The sequence below is a fragment of the Musa acuminata genome, chromosome BXJ2-10, assembly GCF_036884655.1.
Source record: "Musa acuminata AAA Group cultivar baxijiao chromosome BXJ2-10, Cavendish_Baxijiao_AAA, whole genome shotgun sequence".
In the NCBI taxonomy this organism is placed as follows: Eukaryota; Viridiplantae; Streptophyta; class Magnoliopsida; order Zingiberales; family Musaceae; genus Musa; species Musa acuminata.
Genome location: NC_088347.1, coordinates 5,790,120 through 5,815,241, shown reverse-complemented (window position 1 = coordinate 5,815,241; position 25,122 = coordinate 5,790,120).

Genomic DNA, 25,122 nt, shown 5'->3' with positions numbered 1-25,122 from the left:
TCTCACTCAAAGACGGAGCCGAGGCGGCAACCACCCTAGTCTCACTCGGAGACTGAGCCCAGGTGGTTGCACCGCCTAGCTTTCCTGGGAGACCATCTCCTGGGTGGTGCCACCGCCTAGCAGGAATTTCGGTCCGAATGGGTTGATCCATTCGGCCCAATTTGGGTCTATCAAGGGCCCAATTGCCCCCATATTAAGTTAATGGGATCACCTCCCATTCCTAACTTAATCTACATGCTAACAATGATATTTCTTAAGACATTTACTACAACTTGATCCGGTGCGTCAATCGCTTCTTTCGTCGAGCTTCCGACGAACATCCGACGAACCTTCAGCGATGCTCCGGTGGACTTCCAGCAAACTCCTGGACTTGCGACGATTCACTTGGCGAGTTCTGATGAGCTTCTTTGGCAAGCTCTTGGACTTCTCAAATTTATTCCTGCAGAACCTCCGACGACCGTCCGGACTTCTGTCGAACTCTCGAACCCCCAACATGATCATAGTCTTGACTTTGACGCAACTCCTGCTGCATGTCTTACTTCTATCATAGTTAATCCTGCACATGTAAAATAAAACTTCGATCAAGACAATTGATCCTAAGCAATTAACCAAGTTGTTCGGCATGTCATTAGTCCCTCGACGCTTCATCCGATTCTTCGGCGCATCATCCTCTCCTGCAGCCTATTGCCCAATAGGCCAGTTGACCCCTCAACTTCGATATCCTTGGCACAATACCCGCTCTTCTTGGCCCGATGCCCAAGTCCATGACCCGAAGCCTTCTATCGATACGTCGACCGATCCATCGGCCCGACGTCCAATCTTCTGATATGTTCCTCCGGCACAACATGATTTTTCCTACTTTAATTGTCTCATCCTGATCGAAGCATCTTGCGTCACTCAAAATATAGATTAAATCATAAATATATATCAAGTGGTTTCATCATCAAAATACGAGATTCAATAATCTCCCCCTTTTTGATGATGACAACCACTTGATGACGGAGTTAACCTTAACTCCCAAAGTTTAAACAAACTCCCCCTATCAATATGCCATATTGATAGAAACTCTTGGATTCAAAAATCCAAGCTGCATGTCATCATAAACTTATGCATAACATGTCATGTCATCAACATACTTCTCCCCCTTTGTCATCAACAAAAGGGAGAATTACAACTATTCTTGTGTTTGTGATATAAGTTCAACTCATTGCATGAAAAACATAATATCAAGTTTTATCATCATGCAGTTTTGAAGCTAGAAAATTTAGCAAGTGTTACATCATGCTTAGAACATTCAAGCTATCAAGTTTTAGATATGCATGTTTTACAACATACAAGATAGCACTTTTGGTAATGTTCAAGATAGCAAGTTCTACATCATGCAAGCTAGCAATGCTACAACATTTTAGAACATGCAAGCTAGCAATTTAGAGATGTTCAAGAAAACAACTCTTGCTTCTTTAAATATGCAAGTTTTACAATATACAAGTTAGCAAATTCAAAGATATGCAAGTTGACATATTTGCTTTTCTTGAGATAGGCACAATAGCACATTTTTACATTTTCTTGAGATTTCAAGCTAGCAATTCTCGGTAATGTTCAAGATATCAATTTCTTCTCTTTTGAGAAGTGTAATTTTTGCTTTATTCTTGAATTGTGTAAGCTAGCTATCTCCCCCTTAGTCATTGTCAAAGAGAAGGGAAGACCCTTTCTAAAGAAGGGAAGACCCTTTATGTCAATTTCTAAATCATGACAAATGTGAGTAATCATTCTTATTTCAAAATTCCATAATTGAGATAAACCTCGAATTCAAATTAAGGTAATTTTAATCATGATTCACATCATATGCAATACATCATATACATCATAATAAAAGGCATAAGTATTGCATGCATAATGCCAAATCATCATGTATATAAAATATAACATCATCATTATATGCATGATTCCAAATCATCATTCTATCAGAAAATGATAATTATTGATTTTCACATTAAAAAAAAATCAAAGTATTGCATGCCTTTTTATCTAAGGGAAGAATCATAGTGTTGCATGCATTTTTATCTAAGGGAAAAATCATAGTGTTGCATGTATCATTCCAAAACATTTCAAGCCATGCAAGCCATAAATACAAAGAAATCATATCATGAAGGATAAAATCATTTGAATACCAAAAGACATGATTCATATAGTAAATATATTTTTTAAATAAAATATCAAGAAAAATCATAGGAGTACAAAGAAGATATCTTGTTTTAAAAGAAAATCAAGTAATAAATCTAAAAACTCACAAGGAAAAATCATGATTCATTTAGAAAATCTCCTCTTATAAAAATATCAAGTAGAATTGTAGGAGATCGATTAATGAGAAATTTTGATTCATAATAAAATCTAATGTCAAGAAATAAAAATGATGATTTATATAAAAAATATCACAAGTTATATTCAAGAGAAAAATCATCATTCATTTTCAACTCATTCAATTTGTCAAATCAACATTTCTTAGATATGCATGATACCAAAACATGGTTTCAAATGTTTGACATATAACATGCATAAATTCAAAAATTGAAAGGAGAAGAGAATAGTTCAAAGGTACAAAGATTTCAACCATCACATAAACAAATGTAAGACCAAGTCATGAATCTAAAATTCCATGAATCAAAATGATCATCAAAGGTAATCTCATGTTATTCCAAGAAATCAATATCATGATTTTGATAAAACTCATTTCAAATTCAAATCATCAAAATCACTTTTATGGTTCACAAAATTCATAACATAGGTAGATTCATGATTTCATTGATAATATATTTTCCTTTTTTTTAAGTATTTCATTTTAAGTGATTGATTTCATGTTAGCATGCTTTTTCATTTATGTTAAATAAAAACATGCATCAACGTTTAGGATCGAAAAATGAATTTCGTCATAAAACCATCAAGATCAATTGATTCTCAAAATTGAATTCTTATGATTAAGAAAATCCAAAAATAAAATTTTACACTTTCATGCATTCGGACATGGTTTTGCAATATGTTTTTCAAATACACTCATGAAACTAACACATGCTTATCATCATTTATAACTTAAAATCTTCATGCATAAAATTGTCAATCATGGTATCAAAATGTTTAATATTACATCATTATGCATTTCTTTAAACATGATTTTATTTAATCAAAATCGAGAAATAACAATGGAAATCAACATGATACACATTATTACTTCTTAACCACATATAGCATGATATTAAACTTCTTAATATTTTCATTAAGACATCAAGCATGGTTTTAATCAAAATCGGAAATAATTAAGATACACATTTTTTCTTCTTAAGAAAAACATACATATGATCATTAGATTTAAATCTAACATTTTATTCCATTAACATAAAACATGTAATTTTCATTATTATTTTCAAAATTATGAGCATGATCATATTCTTGTATTTTCATTTTTTTTAATATGTAATTTTTAAGAAAAATAATTATTCTAAAAAAGAAAATGCATAATGGAAAACATCAAGTAATTTCAAAATAAATTAAGGGGGTTTTGATTATCTCATCGTTGAATGTCGTTAAGGCATAGTTTGCCACCTCGCCTTTCTTGATTTTCTCTTTGTCTTCGGAGGAGCTCGATTCATGCCAATTTTTGTTCTTTTTCTTGCGTTCAAAGCAAGTAGTTCCGTTCTTTTTGCTTTTTAAATTTTGTTTCATTTGTAATTTAAGTTCATTATCACTTGAGCTTATGCTCGAGTGGTCTTCAAATGTTCTATATCCTAAATCCTTCCTGTTCTTTGGAAGGTTGTTTTGTTCATCATGTGCATTGTGCACCATTTCATATGTCATCAATGAATCAATTAGTTCTTCAAGTGGAAAAATATTTAAATATTTTGTTTCTTGTTTTGTAGTTATTTTAGGATCCCACCTTTTTGGAAGGGATCTTAAGATATTGCTTACGAGATCAAAATTCGAAAAAAATTTACCAAGAACTCTTAGATTATTGACGACATCCGTGAAACGGGTGTACATGTCGCCTATAATTTCTCTTGGTTGCATTAAAAAAAGCTCAAAATCATGCAATAAAATGTTAACTTTCGAGTCTTTGACTCTACTAGTTCCCTCATGCATGATTTCAAGTATACGCCAAATATCAAAAGTCGTTTCGCATGTAGAAATCCAATTGAACTCATTTTTGTCCAAAGCACAAAATAAGGCATTCATAGCCTTTACGTTTAAAGAAAAATACTTCTTCTCCAAATCTGACCATTCGTTCATCGGTTTAGAGGGAAGTTGAAAACCGTTTTCAATAATATTTCATAAATCCAAATTTATAGAAATCAAGAAAACTCTCATTCGAGTTTTCCAATAAGTGTAGTCCAATCTGTTAAACAACGGTGGACGAACAACCGATAAACCCTTTTGAAAGCCATGAAGAGCCATTTCTCTCGGGTGTAAATCTGAAATGAGAAATATCGGGCTCTGATACCAATTGTTAGGATCAAGAGTACTAAGAAGAGGGGGGGGGGGGTGGTGAATTAGTGCAGCGGAAAACTTTCGACGATTAAAACTATATTAGTACGATAAAAGCGATTTTGGTAAGAAAGCTGATTCGTAAATCACTTTAACTTATGATCAAGTGAGATATAGTTAAAGCAAAGATATAAAGGCAGTTTGCAATTATGATGGAAATCAAAATTTAAGCGCAAATTGAAATATGATGTTCGTACGATAAAACCGATATCCGTCTTAACGCTGATTTGGAAAATACTTAATTATGAAACACGTTCGTAAATGAGCAGAAGGCAGTAAGCTACTGAGGAGGTTTGCAGTAATAATAAGATGCTCAAAGTAAATACAAACCAAGATTTAGAGTGGTTCGGTCAATCTTGACCTACATCCACTTTTGGCTTCCTCCACCGACGAGGTCACCGACGTCTACTAGAAGCCTTCCTTCAATAGGCAAAGGCCAACCACCCTTTTATAGTTTCACTTCTTTTGATAGGCTTAGGAGACAACCCTTACAGAATTTCTCTCCTCTTTTGAAAGCTCAAAACTTGGAAGAAAAGAGGGAGGAGAACTTCTAGCCTTTACAACACTTTTGAGCTCTAAAAATCACAAAGTAAGATCAACCTTTCGATGCTTTTGGGGTGCCCTTTCATTGCTGAAAGGGTGGGGTATTTATAGGCCCCAAACCAGTTTGATTTCTGAGCTCAAAACTGTCATCTCCCGAAATTTCGGGGTCTGGCGGTTGCACCGCCTGACTAGGGTGGTTGCACCGCTTGATAGAGCTCGAAGATTGAGCCTCTGGGCAGTGCCACCACTTGTTAGGGGTGGTTGCACTGCTTGGCAGAGCTCGGAGACCGAGCTCAGGTGGTTACACTGCCTTTCACGGGTGGTTGCATTGCCTAGTCTCGCTCGGAGACTGAGCCGAGGCGGTGCCACCGCCTGACTAGGGTGCTTGCATTGCCCAGTCTCGCTTGGAGACTGAGCCCAAGTGGTGCCATCACCAGACCTGGGTGGTTGCACCACCCAGCTTTCCTGGTAGACCATCTCCTGGGCGGTGCCACCGCCTAGCAGGAATTCTGGTCCGAATGGGTTGATCCATTCTGCCCAATTTGGGTCTATCAAGGGCCCAATTGCCCCCAAATTAAGTTAATGGGATCACTTCCCATTCCTAACTTAATCTACATGCTAACTATGATATTTCTTAAGATATTTACTGCAACTTGCTCCGGTGTGTCAATCACTTCTTTCGGCGAGCTTCCAGCGAACTTCCAGCGGACATCCGACGAACCTACGACGATGCTCCGGTGGACTTCCGAAAAACTCCTAGACTTGTGATGATTAACTTGGTGAGTTCCAATGAGCTTCTTTGGCAAGCTCCTGGATTTCTCGGATTTATTCCCGCAGAACCTCCGATGACCGTCCGGACTTCCGTCGAACTCTCAAACCCCCAACGTGATCATAGTCTTGACTCCGATGCAACTCCTACTGGTCTTACTTCTATCATAGTTAATCTTGTACATGTAAAAAAAAACTTTGATTAAGACAATTGATCATAAGTAATTAACCAAGTTGTCCGACATGTCATTGGTCCCTCGATGCTTCGTCTGATTCTTCGGCGCATCGTCCTCTCCTGCGGCCTATTGCCCAATCGGCCAGTTGACTCCGCAACTTCGATATCCTTGGCATAATACGCCCTCTTCTTGGCCCGATGCCTGAGTCCACGACCCAAAGCCTTCTGTCGATACGTCGACCGATCTACCGGCCCGACATCCAATCTTCTAACATGTACCTCTGGAACAACATGATTTTTTCTACTTTAATTGTCTCATCCTGATTGAAGCATGCCACATCACTCAAAATATAGATTAAATCATAAACATATATCAAGTGGTTTCTGTTGAATCTCATATTTTGATGATGAAACTACTTGATATATGTTTATGATTTAATCTGCGTTTTGAGTGACGCAAGATGCTTCGATCAGGATGAGACAATTAAAGCAGGAAAATCATGTTGTGCCGAAGGAACATGTCAGAAGATTGGACGTCGGGCCGGTGGATCGGTCGACGTATCGACAGAAGGCTTCGGGCCGTGGACTCGGGCATCGGGCCAAGAAGAGCGGGTATTGTACCAAGGATATCGGAGTTGCGGAGTCAACTGGCCGATTGGGCAATAGGTTGCAGGAGAGGACGATGCGCCGAAGAATCTGACGAAGCGTCGAGAGACCAATGACATGTCGGACAACTTGGTTAATTGCTTAGGATTAATTGTCTCGATCGAAGTTTTGTTTTGTTGTGCAGGATTAACTATGATAATGATGAAGACATAAAGCGAAACAAAGTGTCGGAGTCAAGCGCGAAGGATTTGTTGCGAGTTCGAGAGTTCGACGGAAGTCCGAAGGTTCGTGGGGAATGCTACCGGAACTAGCCGAGAATAAGTTGGGAGCTTGCCGAAGGGTTTTTCGGAAGCTCGCCGGAAGGTTCGTTGGAAGTTCACGGAACTCGCCGAGAAAGATCGGAGCTTGTCGAAGAAGCTCGTTGGAACTCGCTAAGATCAAATCGTGAAGTCTAGGAGCTTGCCGGGAGTCCGCAGAATGGTTTCCGAGAGTTCATCGGAAGACCGCTGGAAGTTTGCCGGAAGCTCGCCAAAAGAAGTCTTGACTTGCGGACTTTGTAATAGCTTAGAAAATGTCTTTAAATTCATAGTTAGCACGTTAATTAGGGTTAGGATTAGGTGTTAATCCTATAACCCAAGTAGGGGCCAATTAGGCCCAAGTTCGGACTGGTTTGGACCAAGTTTGGGGCCAAACCAAGTGAGCTGAAATAGTGAAAGAGGTGGCACCGCTAGGGTTGGAGGTGGCACCGCCTAGGAGAGGATCTCCCAGTGAAGCTGGGCGGTGCAACTGCCCCAGGCAGGAGGTGGCACCGCCTGGGCTTAGTCTCCGAGCGAGATTGGGCGGTGCAACCTCCCCTGACAGAGGTAGCACCGCCTGAGCTCGGTCTTCGAGCTCTGGTAGGAGGGGTGCAACCGCCTCAGTCAAGAGGTGGCACCGCCTGGGGCTCAATCTCCGAGCCAGACTCAGGCGGTGCAATCGCCCCTGATAGAGAGGTGCAACCGCCTGGGCTCAGTCTCCGAGCTCTACCAGGCGGTGCAACCGCTCCAATCAGGAGGTGCAACCGCCTGATCCCGGAATTCCGGGATTTGATCGTTTTGAGCTCCAAATTTGAACTGGGTTGGGGCCTATAAATACCCCACCCATTCTGCACAGAAAGGATACAGACCTACACCGAAATCCTGATCTTTTCTGTGATTCTAAGAGCTCAAAATTGTTGTAAAGCCTTTAGGTTTTCCTCCTTCTGTTCTTCAAAGTCTTGAGTTGTAAAGAGAGGAGAGAAAGGTTCTGTAAGGGTTGTCTCCTGATCCCGTCAAAAGGAGTGAAACTGTAAAAGGGCAGTTGGCCTTCGCCTATTGAAGGAAGGCATCTAGTTGACGTCGGTAACCTCGTCGGTGGAGGAAGCCAAAAGTGGAGTAGGTCAAGACTGACCGAACCACTCTAAATCTCTAGTTTGCTTTTATTTTGAGCACTTTATCATTACTGCAAACCTCCTACATAGCTACTGCTCTCTGCGCTTTTACGAACAAGTTTCTAAGTTCTGATCTTTCCGAATCTGCATTCAGACGTAAATCGGTGTTTTCGTACGATCTTTACATTGCAGTTTACGTTTATGTTTTGATTCTATTTATAACTGCAAACTGTCTTCTGCGCTTTTACGAACGAGTTTCTAAGTTCAGATCTTTTCGAAACTACGTTTAGACGTAATATGCGCAAGCTGCATTTTAGACGTAAAACTACGTTTAGATGCAAACTGCGTCTAGACGTAAAACTACGTTTAGACGTAAACTGCGCAAACTGTGTTTAGACGTAAAACTATGTTTTAGACGTAAACTACTTTTAAACGTAAAACTACGTTTAGACGTAAAACTGCGTTTAGACGCAAACTACGTTTAGACGTAAACTGAGTTTAGACGCAAACTACGTTTAGACGTAAAACTACGTTTAGATGTAAAACTGTATTTAGACGCAAACTGCGTTTAGACGTAAACTGTGTTTAGACGTAAACTGCGCTCAATCTTAAGTAATATTAGAATCGGCTTTTACGTCGAAATCGTTTTTATCGAACGAACGCAGCTTTCGTTTTTAATCGCTAAAAGATTTTCGCTGCACTAATTCACCCCCCCCTCTTAGTGCTCTCGATCCTAACAATTGGTATCAGAGCCCGGTTTTTCTCATTTTGGATTTACACCCAAGAGAAATGGCTCTTCATGGCTTTCAAGAGGGCTTTTCGGTCTTTTGTCTACCGTTGTTTAACGGATTGGACTACACTTATTGGAAAACTCGAATGAGAGTTTTCTTGATTTCTACGAATTTGGATTTATGGAATATCATTGAAAATGGTTTTCAACTTCCCTCTAAACCGACGAACGAATGGTTTTCTTGATGTCTACCGTATTTTTCTTTAAACGCAAAGGCTATGAATGCCTTATTTTGCGCTTTGGACAAAAATGAGTTCAATCGGATTTCTACATGCGAAACGGATTTTGACATTTGGCGAACACTTGAAATCATGCACGAGGGAACTAGTAGAGTCAAAGACTCGAAAGTTCACTTTTTATTGCATGATTTTGAGCTTTTTCGAATGCAACCAAGCGAGACTATAGGCGACATGTACACCCGTTTCACGGATGTCGTCAATAGTTTAAGAGCTCTTGGAAAATGTTTTTCGGATTTTGAACTCGTAAACAAGATTTTGCGTTCTCTTTCTAAAAAGTGGGATTCAAAAGTAACTGCAATAGAAGAAGCTAAAAACCTAAACAACTTACCACTTGAAGAACTAATTGGTTCGTTGATGATATATGAAATGGTGCACAATGAACATGATGAACATGTTGAACAAAACAACCTTCCAAAGAACAGGAAGGATTTGGGACATAGAACATTTAAAGACCACTCGAGCATAAGCTCAAGTGATGGTGAACTTAAACTACAAATGAAACGAAAATTTAAAAACAAAAAGAATGGAACTACTTGCTTTAAACGCAAGAAGAAGAACAAAAATTGGGATGAATCGAGCTCCTCCGAAGATGAGAAAGTCAACAAAAGTAAGGCGGCAAACTACGCCTTAACAGCCTACAATGATGAGGTAATTAAAATGCCTTTGGTTTATTTTGAAATTATTTGACGCTTTCATGATGTATTTTCTTTTTTAGAATTAATTTTTCTTGAAAATTACATGATCATGCTAGTAATTTTGAAAATAATAATATTGCATATTTTATGATAAACAAACAAAATGATTTTGATTGAAAATATGAAATGATACCATGATTTTATTCTATGCATGAGATTTTAAAAATCGTGCTTATTGGTTTTATAATTATGGATGATGAATCCTGCAATTTTCGATTTTCACGATAATGAAAGTGCCTTATTGATCTTTGTCATAATAATACTTGCACTTTCGATTTTAAAACATGATACATGTTTGGCATAGATGAAATAAAATCATATGAACTAAAACAACTAAAAGAGAAAAGTATTTTTCTTGAAAATTTATTTTTCTCTACCGTATTGACTTTTTCACTAAGAGATCAATAAAATTATCTATGCCATTTTGAATCTCTTAAAAGTAATGCTGAGATTTTGATGATGTGTTCCTATTGAAATTTATTGAAATGAATCGTGATTTCTTGGAATTATAACTTGAGAATTCTTTTTATAAATCAAAATAACTTACTATGATTCTTTCTTGTTGCTATTTAAGTTATCTAAAAAGAATCATAATGTGTCTCTTAATATTCATAATTTGTCTACATGATTCGTAAATCTCATTACCAACTCTTCTTGATATACCTTATGTGATGATATGAATACATGAGATATTCATTAATTTGTGTTGATGTATACAAATGAAAAGTTATGATCATGCATGGTAAGATATAATTTGACAAAGTTGATACCATCATGATATGAAGCATTTATGATTTGCAATGATGCATGCAATACTTGAGCTTTTTAATTAAGATGTGATGTATTGCATATGATGTAAATCATGATTTAAAATGCTATGAGTTGTTACTAAAATGATGTATGTTGATTTAATGTCATGAATACTCTAAATGATGAATGTCTGGTATCATGATTAAAATATTGATAAATAGTTAAAAATTTAAGTATCATGTATGATATGCTCATAATATTGATTGATTTATTCAGTATCATGCATGAATGAAATATAAGGTTTTTGAAATTGTGCATGTTCGAATTGAAAATATAATGATGCAAAAATAAGATTGAAACCTACCTTTGTCATGATATAAAAATTTATGTAAAGGGTTTTTCCCTTCCTTTTGACAATGACAAAAGGGGAGATAGCTAGCTTGCACAATTCAAGAAGAAAGCAAAAATTGCACTTCTCAAAAGAGAAGAAATTGCTATCTTGAACATCACTAAGAAGTGCTATCTTGCAGATCTCAAGACACACAAATGCAATCATGCAAAATTTGTAATTTTGCACATCATTAAAATTTATGATGCTTTGGTGATTATGCATGTTCTAAAGTGTTATAAAATTCACTAGCTTGCATGATGTATAACTTAGCTATATTGAACATCACCAAGGAATGCTATCTTGCCTATCTCAAGAAGCAAAAAGTTAACTTGCACATCTAACAAAACTTATATTTCAAGAAGCAAGAGTTGCTTTCTTGAACATCTCAAAATTGCTAGCTTGTGGGCCTTAAAATGTAGAAATTTTTTGCTAGCTTGTATATGGTAAACTTGCTATCATACTACCATGATGATGAGCATGTCTTATCTTTATGATTGTATTTGAAAAACTATGGCAAAAATACGTCCTAATGATTGAACGTGTTAAAATTATTTTTCGAACCTTCTTGATTGAATGATCGAATCACTTGATTGGCATAATGATTTTACACAATTACATGTTGAAACTTATGTGCTTGAATACAAAACTTCCATGATAACAAGCATGCTTTACCTTCATGATTGTAATTGAATATCTATAGCAAAACTTTGTCCGAATGGAAGAAAGAGTCAAATTTCATTTTCGGATTCTCTTGAATCTAACATATCAAGTTCACTCTCTTCCAAACTTAACAAGCTTATGTCATATCAAGTTTAGTTCATATCATTGATTTTTGACATATGTAATTAACTAGCAAATACATCTCTCATACACACATCATGTGAAAAATATTTTTTGAGAAATGGATTTGATGAATATGGATGAAAGTGTTTTTACTTGCAAGGATTTATTTCACATACGTAACAACAAGCACTTATGCTTAAAATTTGCTTATATCGTTCTCCGTTTTGTTGATGACAAAGGGGGAGAAATATATGAATTGATGCTATGAACACTGATGCTATGCTTGCATCATCAAGAGATATATGAATTGATATGATTGTCATATTTGCAATGCTTGCATCATTAAGAGATATATGAATTGATGCTATGATTGCCAAACTTGCATTATGCCATGTTTGCATCATGCGTTAAGATATCAAGAACTTGTATCGTAATTTTACGCGTTGATATCTTACCATGTGATGAAATGCTACAATTGATAAACACTTGAAATGTTTGCGTTATGATATCAAAAGCTTACATCGTAATTTTTCATGTTGATATTTGATATTAGCAAACTTGCATGATGATAAAACTTGATATTATGATTTTCATGCAATGAGTTGAACCAATATCACACACACTTGATTGTGGTACTTCTCCTTTTTGTTGATGACAAAGGGGGAGAAGTATGTTGATGACATGACATGTGATGCATAAGTTTATGCATATGTTCATGTTGACGTGTTGCAAGTATTCATGTTGAATATTGCAATGACTTGAATTCAGTTTGAATTTCAGGTTCTATCAATATGGCATATTGATAGGGAGAGTTTGTTTAAACTCTGGGAGTTAAGTTTAACTCCGTCATCAAGTGGTTGTCATCATCAAAAAGGGGGAGATTGTTGAATCTCGTATTTTGATGATGAAACTACTTGATATATATTTATGATTTAATCTGCGTTTTGAGTGACGCAAGATGCTTCGATCAGGATGAGACAATTAAAGCAGGAAAGTCATGTTGTGCCAAAGGAACATGTCAAGGATCGGTCGACGTATCGACAGAAGGCTTCGGGCCGTGGACTCGGGCATCGGACCAAGAAGAGCGGGTATTGTGCCAAGGATATCGGAGTTGCAGAGTCAACTGGCCGATTGGGCAATAGGCTGCAAGAGAGGACGATGCGCCGAAGAATCGGACGAAGCGTCGAGGGACCAATGACATGTCGGACAACTTGGTTAATTGCTTAGGATTAATTGTCTCGATCGAAGTTTTGTTTTGTTGTGCAGGATTAACTATGATAACGATGAAGACATAAAGCGAAACAAAGTGTCGGAGTCAAGCGCGAAGGATTTGTTGCGAGTTCGAGAGTTCGACGGAAGTCCGAAGGTTCGTCGGGAATGCTACCGGAACTAGCCGAGAATAAGTTGGGAGTTTGCCGAAGGGTTTTTCGGAAGCTCGCCGGAAGGTTCGTTGGAAGTTCGCGGAGCTCGCCGAGAAAGATCGGAGCTTGCCGAAGAAGCTCGTTGGAACTCGCTAAGATCAAATCGTGAAGTCTAGGAGCTTGCCGGGAGTCCGCAGAATGGTTTCCGAGAGTTCATCGGAAGACCGCCGGAAGTTTGCCGGAAGCTCGCTAGAAGAAGTCTTGACTTGCGGACTTTGTAATAGCTTAGAAAATGTCTTTAAATTCATAGTTAGCATGTTAATTAGGGTTAGGATTAGGTGTTAATCCTATAACCCAAGTAGGGGCCAATTAGGCCCAAGTTCGGACTAGTTTGGACCAAGTTTGGAGCCAAACCAAGTGAGCTGAAATAGTGAAAGAGGTGGCACCGCCAGGGTTGGAGGTGGCACCGCCCAGGAGAGGATCTCCCAGCGAAGTTGGGCGGTGCAACCGCCCCAGGCAGGAGGTGGCACCGCCTGGGCTCAATCTCCGAGCGAGACTGGGCGGTGCAACCTCCCCTGACAGAGGTAGCACCGCCTGAGCTCGGTCTTCGAGCTCTGGCAGGAGGGGTGCAACCGCCTCAGTCAGGAGGTGGCACCGCCTGGGGCTCAGTCTCCGAGCTAGACTCAGGCGGTGCAACCGCCCCTGACAGAGAGGTGCAACCGCCTGGGCTCAATCTCCGAGCTCTACCAGGCGGTGCAACCGCTCCAGTCAGGAGGTGCAACCGCCTGATCCCGGAATTCCGGGATTTGATCGTTTTGAGCTCCAAATTTGAACTGGGTTGGGGCCTATAAATACCCCACCCATTCAGCACAGAAAGGATACCGACCTACACCGAAATCCTGATCTTTTCTGTGATTCTAAGAGCTCAAAATTGTTGTAAAGCCTTTAAGTTCTCCTCCTTCTGTTCTTCAAAGTCTTGAGTTGTAAAGAGAGGAGAGAAAGGTTCTGTAAGGGTTGTCTCCTGATCCCGTCAAAAGGAGTGAAACTATAAAAGGGCAGTTGGCCTTCGCCTATTGAAGGAAGGCATCTAGTTGACGTCGGTAACCTCGTCGGTGGAGGAAGCCAAAAGTGGAGTAGGTCAAGACTGACCGAACCACTCTAAATCTCTGGTTTGCTTTTATTTTGAGCACTTTATCATTACTGCAAACCTCCTACATAGCTACTGCTCTCTGCGCTTTTACGAACAAGTTTCTAAGTTCTGATCTTTCCGAATCTGCATTCAGATGTAAATCGGTGTTTTCGTACGATCTTTACATTGCAGTTTACGTTTACGTTTTGATTCTATTTATAACTGCAAACTATCTTCTGCGCTTTTACGAACGAGTTTCTAAGTTCAGATCTTTTCGAAACTACGTTTAGACGTAATTTGCGCAAGCTACGTTTTAGACGTAAAACTACGTTTCGACGCAAACTGCGTCTAGACGTAAAACTACGTTTAGATGTAAACTGCGCAAACTGTGTTTAGACATAAAACTGTGTTTTAGACGTAAACTACTTTTAAACGTAAAACTATGTTTAGACGTAAAACTGCGTTTAGACGTAAAATTACGTTTTAGACGTAAACTGAGTTTAGACGCAAACTACGTTTAGACGTAAAACTACGTTTAGACGTAAAACTGCGTTTAGACGCAAACTGCATTTAGACGTAAACTGCGTTTAGACGTAAATTGTTTTTAGACGTAAACTGCACTCAATCTTAAGTAATATTAGAATCGGCTTTTATGTCGAAATCATTTTTATCGAACAAACGCAGCTTTCGTTTTTAATCGCTAAAAGATTTCCGCTGCACTAATTCACCCACCCCTCTTAGTACTCTCGATCCTAACAGTTTCATCATCAAAATATGAGATTCAATAGTCGAGAGATCATCGGAAGTTCGTCGGAAGCTCGCCGAAAGAAACCAAGACCTAGGGACTTGTTTAGCTTAAGTATGGCTTATATTTCGTAGTTAGTATGTAATTAGGATTGGATTTGGGCCGACCCAATTAGGAGCCAGTTGGGCCCATGTAAGGATTCTGTTGGGCTCAATGAAAGGCTCAAATAGTAACCCAAGAGGTGACATCATCGTGGCACAACCTCCAAGACTGTTTCAGGCGGTGGTACCATCAGTCTGGGTGGTGGTACCGCCCAGTGGCCCAGTGCTAGGCAGTGGTACCGCTAGTTTGGGCAATGGTACCGCCTAGCACAGTGTCAGTGTTAGACTGACACTGGCGGTGGTACCGCCCATCACCAGAGGTGGTACCGCCCGGACCTAGGAAACCCGGGATAAGATATTTTTAGGCTCCAAGTTTAAATCAACTTGAGGGCTATAAATATCCCTTTCATCCTTGGTTAACATACACAATCATAAAGAGTTTAAAAGTAAAGAAATACTGTTGCAATCACTCGAGAAATCCTCTCCTCTAAGTCTAAGTTTAGAATTTTATTTAGGAGGAGTGAGTGCTTGTAAGGGTTGTCTACTAAACCCAGTAAAAGGAGAAGAGGGGTGTAAGAAGGTGGTTAGTCTTCATCTATTGAAGGAAGACCGATAGTGGATGCCGGTGGCCTCGACGGAAGAGGAATCGACGAAGTGGATGTAGGTCACGACAACCGAACCACTCTAAAATCTGGTTTGTATTTTGTCTTGAGCAATTTACTTTACTGTAAACTATTTTACATTCTTACTGCCTTCAATACCTTTACGACACACTTTCAAATTAAGCATTTTCGAGTTTGGCTTTTATCGTACGAAAAGTTTTCGTAACCGACGTATTTTATCGCTACACTAATTCACCCCCCCTCTTAGTGCCGACCCCTTTCCTAACAATTGGTATCAGAGCCTCGTTATTTCTTATTTGGTTTAACACCTAAGAGAAATAGCTCTTTTTGGTTTTCAAAAGGGTCACTCTCTCATTCGTCCTCTCTTTGTCAATGGGACGGAATATATATATTGGAAAACTCAAATTAGAGTTTTCTTGCTTTCTTTGGACTTGAATATGTGGAATATTATCGAAAGTGGTTTTCAAAAGTCTTCTACTCTAATGAAAGAATGGAATGATTTAGAGAAGAAAACTTTTTCCTTAAATGCTAGAGCTATGAACGCTCTATTTTGCGTTTTGGATAAAACTGAGTTTAATTGGGTTTCTAATTGCGAAACAACTTTCGATATATGGTATACTCTTGAAATCACACAAGAAGGCACTAATAGAGTAAAAGTTTCGAAGATTAATTTTTTAAAGCATGATTTCGAGCTGTTTCAAATGAAGCTGAGCGAAACTGTTGTTGGCATGTACACCCGCTTTACGGATGTCATCAATAGTTTAAAATCTCTTGGCAAATATTTTTTGAATATTAAACTTGTGAATAAAGTTTTATGATCATTTTCTAAGAATTGGGATTCGAAAATAATGGCTATACAAGAATAAAAAAAATTAAATATTTTTTTGATCAAAGAACTTATCAGGTCTCTAATAACCTATGAAATGACGTGTAATGCACGTGAAGAACTTGAGAACCACATTCCAAAGAACAGGAAGGATTTTAAATATCAAATAAAAGAAGTCCACTTGAGCGAAAGCTCAAGTGATGATGAACTTGAACTTCTCACAATAAAACTTAAAAAGTACTTAAAGCAAGAATAAAAAAATAGAAACAAATTAAAGAAGAAGAAAGCACTTTGGGATGAATCGAGCTCCTCCAAAGACGAGGAGAAAATCAACAAAGGCGAGGTGGCAAACTACGTCTTAACGGCTTTCTACAATGAGGTTAACAATTCAAACGAAACTCCTTTAATTTATTTTAAAATTACATAATGCTTTTTATGAGTTGTTCTTAAATTAGTTTAGACTAATTATTTTTCTTGAAAATTACATGTTTAATAAATGAAAATGCAAAAAAATTAGGAATCATGCTTATCATGTTAGTAATTTCGAAAATGATAATGAAAATTACATGTTTTATGTTAAAGGAATAAAATGTTAGATTTAAATCTAATGATAATCATATATATGTTTTTCAAGAAGAAATAATGTGTATCATGTTGATTTCCATATTGTTTCTCGATTTTGATTAAAGATGCTTCATGTTTAATGAAATCATGCTTAATGATTTAATGATGCATAATGATGTAATGATGTAATGGAAATAGTAAAAAGTCTTGGTATCATGCTTGACGATTTTATAATTATGCATGGTGATTTGAAGTAATAATGAGTTTTAGGTTTATTGAGCTTGATGATTTCTATGATTTTCATATTATTTTTCGATTATAAATAATGAAGCATTACCTTTGTATGAAAGACTTGAACATGAAATCAATCACAAAATTTGGAACTAAAAGAACTTGAGCTATTTTTAATATATCTATGGTGCTTTCATTAAATGATCCGAAAAGTGATTTTGATGATCATTTTGGATTTGGCAATTTGTTGTCATATTTAACCAAACACTTAATTTATTCATGTTTATGACATGCGATGTATTTTATATGAATCATTTTGTTCTCATATGATTTTATCGTCTAAAGAAGAAAATTATCATAAAGAATCTTTGTATCTCTTGGACTATGTAAAATATTTTGATGATTTTACATGATGATTTTGGATTTCTTTTCATTTGATTCGTTTTAATAATAAGATAATATATCAAATCGAATCATTTTTTTAAATTTATAACTTGAGATTTCTTATGCACAAATCAAGATCTCCTATGTTTCTTTTATCTATTTATAAAGAAAAGAGATTTGACGAAATAAATCATGTCTTGTAGCATTCATGATTTGATATTATTATCTTTCATGACATGATGTGTAAATTTCTTTGTATTTGTGGTTATAAACCTCATGTTATAATTAGAGTATTGATGTAAAAATTGTATTCTTCCACTCTACTTCTTCCTTGATTACATTAAAGGGGAGAAAGAAAATTGCTAGTTTGAATGTTAAATTTAGCCAAATTGCAAAAGATGCATAAACTCTCCTTATACATTCTTTTTCGGATTATGATCTTGATTTCTCGAATTTTAAACTTGAATCATCCGTTTGAATCAAGATTATTTTTCCTATCATGCTTTCTTGTCAAAAATGATATATGATCTTTTGATATTCATTTTTGTTGTTTACCTTTGCCAAGCTTTGAAAATTATTATAAAGGGAAAAGAATTATAACATTATATTCTTCCATTCTTTTTAACATTGACAAAGGGGAGAAATATCGCTAGCTTATCTTGCAAAATTTAGAAACTTGCACTTTGCAAAGGAAGCAAAACTGCTAGCTCAAGCATTGCAAAGGAAGCAAAAATTTGCTAGCTTGCAAATTGCATGGAGAAAGAAGTGCTATCTTGCTTATCTCAATAAGAGAAACATGCTAACTTGTACATCTAGCAAAATTTACAAACTTGTATATTTCAAGAAGCAAGAGTTGCTTTCTTGAACATCTCAAAATTGCTAGCTTGTATATTATAGAACATACTATCTTAGTACCTTGCATATCTAAAACTTGATAGCTTGCATTTTCTAATATGATGTAGCACTAACTAAATTTTTGCTAGCTTGTATGATGATAAAAATGGAGATTATGTTTATTATGCAATGAGTTGAATTATATTTCCAAACACTAGAAAGTTACACTTCTCCTTTTTGTTGATGACAAGGGGGGGAGAAGTATGATGTTATGCATAAGTTTATAATAACATATTGCTTAGATTTTTGAATCCAAGAGTCTTTATCAATATGACATATTGATAAGGGGAGTTTGTTTAAACTCCGGGAGTTAAGGTTAACTCCGTCATCAATTGGTTGTCATCATAAAAAAGAAGGAGATTGTTGAATCTCGTATTTTGATGATGAAACTAATTGATAAGTATTTATGATTTAATTTGTATTTTGAGTGACGCAAGATGCTTCGATCAAGGAGAGAAAATTAAAGCAGTAAAAATCATGTTGGGCCAAAGAAAAATATGTCAAAAGATTGGACGTTGGACCGGAGGATTGATCGACGTATCAACAGAAGGCTTCAGGCCATGGATTCGGGCATCGAGCCAAGAAGAGCATATATTGCGCCAAGGATATCAGAGTTGCGGAGTCAACTAGCCAATTGAGCAATAGGTTGTAAGAGAGGACGATGCGTCGAAGAATAAGATGAAGCATCGATGGACCAATGACATGCTGGACAACATGATTAATGCTTAGTATTAATTGTCTAGATCAAAGTGTGTTTTTACTTGTGCAAGATTAACTATGATAATAAGGCATGAAGCAAAATGAAGTCCCAGAGTCAAGGACGCGATTTTGTTGGGAGTTTGAGAGTTCGTCGGAAGTCTAGACATTCATTAGAAGTTCTTCCGAGAAGTCCCAAAGCTTGCTAGAGAAGCTCATCGAAACTCGCCAAGAAGATCATCGTGAAGTCCAGGAGCTTGCCGGGAGTCCATTGGAACATTGCCGAGAGATCGTCGGAAGTTCACTAGAAGATCGCAGGAAGCTTGTCGGGAGAAACCAAGACCTAGGGACTGCTAGTCATAGGTGCCCAACAAGCCAATCACGTGAGTGATGGCACGTGTGACTTAATACAGAATCCTTTTGCTTATTATATTTTGGCATATATCACTTTATAACAATTGCATATGTGCATATATATATTGTGATGACCTTGGATTTGTGCAATGGGAATTGGATCGTGATGAGATCATAAAAATGAGATCGATTCACCTTTAAACACATATCCTAAATAATCCCGGTCATAGGTTACTCGAGAGGGACATCGTGATAACCGGATAAACTAGTATGTTGTATACCCATCCATATGATGGATGCAGTTGGTCTCATAGCTGCTCATGTAGGGACACTAGGGGTACAGTACAGGTGCTTATTGGAGAATGAGTTCACTAATTGATCCACTTATGGAATACTGGATGGTTGATGATGCCTTATTGTCAAACAGTGATTCCGTTGTCCTAGTAGTATATCTGGTCCTTAGACTTGAGACACCAAGGATGTCCTATATGAGCGCTCCACTCTTTGATACCAGATTTATAGGTTTGGCTGTCCTAGATCTAGTACAACTGGTCATTAGGAGTGGTAGTCGACCTTACGAGGGCTATTGAGTGTTGATAGAGGATCATCCACTCTTAGCGTCATGAGAGGAATATCCCATGTGTTCTTGCTCAGACAAATCCCTAGCCAGGGTCATTTGGGTTGAGAGAGAAAGAATTCTCTGGGAGAATCCGATTAGAGCGAGACTCGAGTAGAAACCGCGTGGGTTTGATAGCACCATGCTCGATATACGGTCTCTGGGATATTAGATAGATGAGGGACTATAGGTACACGGTAACTATGGACAAACATGTCCAATGGATTGGGTTCCCCTGTATCGTCTGGGGACTACAGCGTAGTGGCATAGTATATCCATAGTCGATGAGTCGAGTGAATTATTACAGAGATAATAATTCACTGAGTTAGAAGGAGTTCTGATAGGTATGACTCACGGCCAGCTCGATATTGGGCCTAGAGGGTCACACACATATGGTAGGCATTACGATAAGTAGAGGTTCGGATATGAGATATCTGACGGAGCCCTTGTCTTATTGGATATCCAATAACCCCCTGAATTATTGGATCCCATGGACGAGATCCAATAAGAGCCCATAAGAGATTATTGGATAGAGATCCACTAATCTAAAATGCTTGGGTTATTGGATGCAGATCCAATACCCACTAGGGGAGGATCCATTAGGGTTTGATAGGGGACCTCTATAAATAGGAGGGATTCAGAGCCTCATAGGCTAGAGCCTTTGCTTGCCTCTTATATTCTCCTTTCCCTCTCCACCTTAGAGCAGGCTTAGAGTTTTGAGGAGTGTCGTCGCAGCCCTGCTGTGTGGATCACCGCTAGAGAGGAGGACGCTTGACCTCCTTCACCCTCTTCTAAGGATCTACAAGGAAATAGGGATATATGATCTCCCTAGGTAACACAATATACTATATATGCAGTTTTTCAGTTTCTCGGATTTTGCGCACCAATATTCGCATGACGACGAACATCTCTTTGGGAATCGGGGATTTTGTTTTCTTGTTCTTCCGTTGCGCATGTGATGTCGCCCCCAAAGATTTTCCTAACAAGGACTTATTTAGCTTAAGTATGCCTTAGATTTCGTAGTTAGCATGTAATTAGGATTGGATTTGGGCCAACCCAATTAGGGACCAATTAGGCCCATGTAAGGACTATGTTGGGCCCAATGAGAGGCCCAAATAGTGACCCAAGCGGTGACACCGTCGTGACACAGTCTCCGAAACTATGTCAGGTTGTGGTACCACTTGTCTGGGTGGTGGTACCGCCCCTGGCAGGGTGCTAGGCAGTGGTACCGCCAGTCTGGGTAGTGGTACCACCCAGCGCAGTGTTACTGCCCAGCACAGGTGGTGGTATCACCCGGACCTGGAAACCCAGGATGAGATGTTTTTAGGCTCTAAGTTTGAATCAACTTGAGGGCTATAAATGCCCCTCTCATCCCTGGTTAACATACACAAACACAGAGAATTTAAAAGTGAAGAAACACTGTTGCAATCACTTGAGAAATCCCCTCCTCTAAGTCTAAGTTTAGAATTATGTTTAGGAGGAGTGAGTGCTTGTAAGGGTTGTCTCCTAAACCCGGTAAAAGGAGAAGAGGGGTGTAAGAAGGTGGTTGGTCTTCGCCTATTGAAGGAAGACTGATAGTGGATGCCGGTGGCCTCGACGGAAGAGGAATCGGTGAAGTGGATGTAGGTCACGATGACCAAACCACTCTAAAATCTGGTTTGTATTTCGTCTTGAGAAATTTACTTTACTGCAAACTATTTTACTTTCTTACTACCTTCAATACATTTACGAACATGCTTTCAAGTTAAGCATTTTCAAGTTCGGCTTTTATCGTATGAAAGGTTTTCGGAACCGACGTATTTTACAACTGCACTAATTCACCCCCCCCCCCCCTCTTAGTGCTGACCCCTTTCCTAATAGGCATCACCATCAAGAATAAGTACCCAATTCTAGTGGTGGATGAACTTCTTGATGAGTTAAAGGGAGTTCGTGTCTTCACAAAGTTGGACCTCTGATCCGGTTACCACCAAATTCGGGTATGTGAAGATGACATTCCAAAAACTGCATTCCGCACACATGACGACCATTATGAATTCTTGGTAATATCTTTTGGACTCACTAATGCTTCTTCAACCTTCTAAAGTCTCATGAACAATATTTTTTGGACCCTTTTTTGTAAATTTGTGCTGGTATTTTTTGATGATATTCTCATTCGTAGCCCTTCTCTTGAGACTCACATTCAACATTTACGGGTTGTTTTGATGATCCTTCAGGAGAACTCTTTTTGTTAAGCAACCAAAGTGCAGCTTTCTCCAGCAAAAAGTAGAGTACCTTAGGCACATAATATCAGAAGGAGTAGTAGTAGACCCAACAAAAATTGAAGCAATGCAAGGCTATTTGAAACCTACAAATGTGAAATTATTGCGCCTGTTCCTTGGACTAACAGGCTACTACCGAAAGTTTGTCAAGAACTATGGGAAGATCAGTGCACTCCTCACTTCTTTACTAAAAAAAGATACATTCTAATGGTCGGACAAATCCTCCACTGCCTTCAACAAACTTAAGGTAGCCATGATGATGACGTTAGTGCTAGTGCTATTAGATTTCAACCAACCCTTCATCATTGAGGCCAACGCATCTAGAGTCGAAATTGGAGTCATTCTCATGCAAGATGGTTGACCACTCACATACACTAGTAAGGTATTGTCTTCCTCTCATCAAAACATGTCAATATATAATAAGGAGATGCTTGCCATTGTGCACGTAGTAACGAGGTGGAGACCCTACCTGATCGGTTGGCGATTTCAAATTAAAACCGACCATAGAAGCCTCAAGTACTTTTTGGAGTAGAAGATATCATCCCCTGAGCAGCAAAAATGTGTAACAAAACTTCTAGGATTTGATTATGAAATTATTTACAAAAAGGAGAAAGAAAATGTTGTTACATATGCACTCTCACGGCTACCCGAGCAAGCTAAATTTTCAGCCATCTCCCTTCCTACCACTAGCTTCCTCGAGGATATTAGGAAAGAATGAAAGAAGGATCTAGAGATTAGCAACATCATAAGAAAATTGGAGGAGGATCCAAGTGCAATAGCCCACTACACTTGGGATTCAAGGGATCTATGCTACAAATGTCGCATTGTACTTATACCGAACTCCCCTAGCATCAAAATCATCCTACATGAAATGCACTCCACACCTTCAGTAGGGCACTCCAGATTCCTGAGAACCTACAAAAGAGTGAAGCAAATTTTTTATTGGAGAGGGATAAAAAAAATTATTTCTGAATATATGGCACAATGTGATGTATGTCAACAGCACAAGGGTGAAATAGTGGCAAGTATAGGGAAGCTACAACCACTACCGATATCAGACTCGACGTGGACTGACATCTCTATGGACTTTATCGAAGGGCTACCACCTTCCAAAGATAGAAGCACAATTCTCGTGGTGGTTGATCGACTTACGAAATATGCATATTTTTGTGCTATGCAAAATCCTTACACTACTGCTAGTATTGCCCAGATTTCCATAGAACATATTGTTAAACTGCATGGGATGCCAAGGTCCATTTTAAGTGATCGTGATAGGATCTTCACCAGTAAATTTTGGAATGAGTTATTTCAGTTACAAGGCACCAAACTCAAGATGAGCATAGCATATCATCCACAAACTGATGGCCAAACAAAGGCGGTAAACAAGTGTTTAGAGATGTACCTTCGATGTTTCGCTAGTGATCGGCCAAAGGAGTGGGAGAAATGGCTTCCCTAGGTTGAATGGTGGTATAATACTACATATCATTCATCTACAAAGTTTGTCCCTTATGAAGCACTATCTAGTCGGTCGGCCTCTATGATTCTAAAGTATGTAATTGGCTCGGCTAAGGCAGATCAGGTCAACCAAGAATGGATTAATAGAGACAAACTCCTACAACTACTAAAGGAGAATCTCTCTACCGCTTAAGCTAGAATGACGTAGCAAGTCGATACAACTCCTAATTCTTTTACAACTCCTAATTCTTCTCTAAGAAATAACCTCCAAACCCTAGTCGGCCTCTTCACCTCTTTAATAGAGGTCGGCTTAGGTAGATTTTACATGAATGCCTCTCTTAATTAGGACTCTCCTAGCTAGAGTCTCAACACTTCCATGTGTCATGCCTAAAGCCCAAGTTGGGAGAACATGAGTTGCCCCAGATCTATCTGCCCAACACCACTGACGATGGAGATATTCAAGCCCAACCATCAATGATCCTCGACCGCAGAATCGTGATGCGTCGTCGACATCCCTCTATTGAAGTACTAGTGCATTAGAATAATTTACCACTTAAAGGCACCATTTGAGAATCACATGAGGAGTTGAAGACCCGGTTCCCTGAGTTCATGGAACCTCAGCCTTGAGGACAACGTTTATTTGGAGAGGGCGGGCTTGATAGGACCCTAGCAGGGTTGGGTCCTATTCAACTAAGAAGCAACTAATAAAACCCTATGAGATTATAATAAACCCCACCTAGCCGCCTCTATCCTATAAAGAAGATTGGCTAGGGTTTATATTTGGGCTTTTGGGCTTTTGGGCTTCCTAACCATCGTCCCCTTTTACTGGGTTAGTTGGTTAGGGTTGAGGTCAAAAGGGATAACTCACTTAGGAAGCAGCCCTTAGGGTTAGGGTTTGGAGCCCTATATAAGCATGTAGCCTTCATCTCTTTAAGAATAAGATCTATCTACAATTGCAGCTACTTGATCGATTTCTAGGAGGGTGGAACCCCTATAGTGTTCTAAGGAGTGATCTTCCTCAAAGATCAATCTACATAGAATTCCTCTAGGGTTCTATCACTTTCTCTTTGAATGCCACAGTTATGAATGCTTTGTTTTATGCTTTAAATAAAAATAAATTTAATCGAGTTTCTATTTACGAAATGACTTATGAGATTTGGCACACACTTGAAATCACACACGAAAGCACTAGTAGAGTTAAGAT